Source organism: Penaeus monodon, chromosome 9, assembly GCF_015228065.2.
Source record: "Penaeus monodon isolate SGIC_2016 chromosome 9, NSTDA_Pmon_1, whole genome shotgun sequence".
Taxonomy (NCBI): Eukaryota; Metazoa; Arthropoda; class Malacostraca; order Decapoda; family Penaeidae; genus Penaeus; species Penaeus monodon.
Genome location: NC_051394.1, coordinates 48,240,997 through 48,245,477, shown reverse-complemented (window position 1 = coordinate 48,245,477; position 4,481 = coordinate 48,240,997).

Here is a 4,481-nt window from a genome sequence, read left to right as displayed (position 1 = left end):
GTAGTTTAGTTTTAAGAGAGAGAGAGAGAGAGAGAGAGAGAGAGAGAGAGAGAGAGAGAGAGAGAGAGAGAGAGAGAGAGAGAGAGAGTGAGAGAGAGAGAGAGAGCGAGAGAGAGAGAGAGAGAGAGAGAGATTGGCCTTAGTATAATTTCTATGTTGCTTTGGATGGATAGTTCATATGTTAAATTGATATATATTCCCTTACAGAGATAGCAATACTCTTTAAGGCATATCGATAGCATGTTCAAGTTTTTATTGTGCTAGATCCACTTGTTTCCTTTCAGTAACAAAGTAGAGCCTTTCATTTTAGTATATATCACATGTATATTACGTTTTACTTGTCCGCTTGGGTTTGCAAGATTTTCTAATGGGACACTTTAGCAATTAAAGACTTGCAATTTTTCTCATTCGCACAGTAAAAACAAGTGAGGTGAAGCGAAGTGAAGTGAAGGGAAGTGATGTGAGAAGTAAAATGAAGTGAAGTAGTTCTTACAGAACAGTGTTGTTTATTGGTGTGTGAGGGTAGGAGAATGTGGCGGTAGAGGCGAGAGGTTCATGGTCAGCAGCATTAAGTAGTTAATAACATGCCGTTCACTTTAAGTTGAGTTAGGGCGGATGCCGAATGCGGAAATTTTCTTGGGGGAAATTTTCACGCGCCGTCCTTGCCTGTAAGCTGCGTTGTCAGCGAGTTTTTTCAATTCATTTCTTTACCACGTATTTTTTTCCCGCAGGGCAATTTTCAAGTATTTAGATAGTATTTAGATTGGTACCATTGTATAATTGAATTTAAGATTAATGGATAGCTCACGGTATAGTAGTTTACTAAATAAATTTGTTGAAGATTTTGTTGTTTCGTACTTCAATCCACCGTGACAACTTAAATCTAATTTTCTCTCTGATCTTGAGAAGGATCTTAATTTAGTTAAGGACTCCGTTATTACGCGGGCGATTGAGTGCGCTCCTGTACGCGGTGTTACCAGCGGTGAGGAGTTGGAGACATCTAGTCAGTACCCTTACACTTATATATATATATATATATATATATATATATATATATATATATATATATATATATATATATATATTTATATATATATATGGTGTGTGTGTGTGTGTAAAAGGCTGTATATGTCTCAATCAGTACCATATTAACTATTCCCCTCCCTACACCCACTCACACCTTGCATACAAGTACACGCCACTCAACGAACGCACACTGCTAACTCTATACAACATAACTTCTCGCTGTCGACACAATAAACGAAGTCACACACAGAGATCAAACCTAAGCGACACACACCCTCACTTCACAGCTCATTCCCCAGCCCTAATCATCCCGTAATTGATGTATTGTGTTAGTATTTTTCTGACTATTATCATTTTTATCCTCAGATCTATTTTTCTCTTATATGTTATGCCTATTAGCAATCACTTCATTACTACTTGCGTATCGTTATATTCTGCATATACACGTACATCGTTGTGTTTTTCATATCACTATTTCTTCACTATTTCTAATCGGTCGCTCATTCACACATAGTTTTAGATCACCTAACTAACCTCCAATATACCTATCTGTCCACTCTACACGGAATTCACCCTAGAATTATGAATTTCACTATGTGCCATCCTTCTGACTAATAAATGAACCCAAATCTCTTCTATAATGTCCTCTCGAAGTTCGATATCCTCAGTAATGCTGGACTTTATGCTTCTGTAGCTTAAGATATTGGTGAAATGTAACTTGTAATTAACTGATGGTAATCTCTTCTGTTGCAAATAATTGTAACGCTCTACAGACACCATACTTTATATAGGCTTACATGGCTATTATCACAAGATAATATTAAACCCGGCTCATGGACGAAAGGAAGTAATCCTGTGCCCGTCGCACTGAGAATTACGCTCATACGATTGAAGCGTCGAGATGCGCCCGGGACGCGCACTCTTTCATTATCACCGCAAGTTAATTTTTACGCCCGGTTCATGGCTGTAAACGAAGGAATCCTGTGCCCGCTGCACAGAGAATTACGCTCATATGATTGAAGTACCCGAAACGCGCCGAGACGCTCACTGTTAGAATTAAGTTCAGGCCCAATTGCCTATGTGTTCGAAGCATATATACTTGCCTATTTAGCCCAAAGAATTCTTATTCAATAAATTTTTCTCTCTTCAATACTCTATTAAACTCGCTAATCCTAACAAATCCAAAGTAATTAATACCTCACTTGACACATTACCCTTCTTATTATAATCTCATTTTTCTAGCAACTTAGTAAGGCAAACTTACTAATTTGCTTACTAAGACAGGTAGGTATATTGGAGGTTAGTTAGGTGATCTAAAACTATGTGTGAATGAGCGACCGATTAATACGGCAAGTATGAAGAAATAGTGATATGAAAAACACAACGATATACGTGTATACGCAGAATATAACGATACGCAAGTAGTAATGAAGTGATTACTAATAGGCATAACATATAAGAGAAAAATAGATCTGAGGATAAAAATGATAATAGTCAGAAAAATACTAACACAATACATCAATTACGGGATGATTAGGGCTGGGGAATGAGCTGTGAAGTGAGGGTGTGTGTCGCTTAGGTTTGATCTCTGTGTGTGACTTCGTTTATTGTGTTGAAAAAAATCAATGGTTGACAGCGAGAAGTTATGTTGTATAGAGTTAGCAGTGTGCGTTCGTTGAGTGGCGTTGAATTTGAAAGAAGGCAACTTGTATGCAAGGTGTGGGAGGGTGTAGGGAGAGGAATAATTAATATGATACTGATTGAGACATATACAGCCTTTTACACACACACACACCATATATATATATATATATATATATATATATATATATATATATATATATATATATATATATATATATATACATACATACACACACTAACACACACACACACACACACACACACACACACACACACACACACACACACACACACACACACACACACACACACACACACACACACACAATATATATATATATATATACACATATCCATATCTGTGAGTATGTGAGTATAGCCTCGCAATAATCTATAGCCCCGCTATTATCTAAATTATTACTCTCATTAATAACCCTGCTATTACCTATATCAACCTCATCTATAGCTAAAGTAATATTCTTATTAATAACCCTGCTATCATCTCCAGAAGCCTCATCTATAGAGCACACATCCACAGCATAATTTAAATCCACCTCTCCCAGGCCAGAAAACTTCACAGGGACCCTGTAGCTTTCCCCGCTTTGGTCCCCCAGCGTCCCTTCAGAGCTACGGTTGCCATGGAAGCGACAGATTTTCTATTACGACGCCCGATTTTCACATCCTGACCGTTCGTTGACCAGGTGGCAGGGCGTGATGTATATGCAACCCTATGTATGTCAGCAAAATCATTTACTATCAGCATCTGGCATGTTAACCCCAGGTATCCACCACCAAGAACACAAATGAAGTCTGTATATTACCTACGCTAAAAGTGAGATTTACCTCCTCTCTGTGATTCAGGAAAGGCCCATGGCCCCAATAAACAGATTTCCATACCTGCTTATAAGGTATTTTTAACTCTTTCATCATTTCACAATGTACTAACGGATCTTCTGCTCCTGTGTCGAATAGTGCTGCGATGCACTTATCCACAAGAGAAGCATCAAATAACAGCACTCCTTCACTATCCCCCAGGGACAGGATCTCAAGGATGTCTTTATTATTTTTACTATTACCATTTACCTTATCCTGCAGATTAGGAGCAACTATAGGAAAGACTGGAACCCCTCTTATAGTTATAAGTTTTTTGTAGAAGTTTTTGGCCTCCAAGGCTCCGGACAATTTCTCGCGAAATGACTAATTCTCCCACAATTAAAACAATAGTCTGTGATTCTACCCTTTGACGTGTCCCTGACCCTCCTCTTAGCTTTGAAAAAAAGGAAACATCTGTCCATGGTATGCTCTATCTTCTGACAATATCCACGTCATAGTTAGTCTGCCACGACCCTTTCCCATCTGAATACTAGAGCTTGCTATGCGAGGCGACAAACTAATTTATCAGTGCTGTGGCCACGTCCCTGACAGCAACCACATGTCACAGAATCATCCCTTGTCACATTCCTCTTAAATTCTATGTCATCTCCTGTCTTATCCACAGTTTCCTTTTTAACTTCGATCTGTTTGCTCAATACTTCTGCCCCAAGAATATGATTTCCGCTTGCCACCTTTCCCCCGTCTCCATTTTTTTAGAGACCCTGCTATCTTCCTTGGCTACCGCCCCTACTACTATTTTTTACGGTCTTCTGCTTTACCGCCTCCCTAGTAGCTCTATTTTGTTTCGCCCAAACCCTGGACAGTTCCCTCCGCCGCCCCGGAGGCCCCCTGGGTCTCCGATACTCCTTGGCTATGCATTTTTTTTCTTCCCCTTAGGCTAAACCTGTCATCTTTCCCTCAGTACCCTTACGCTTTCC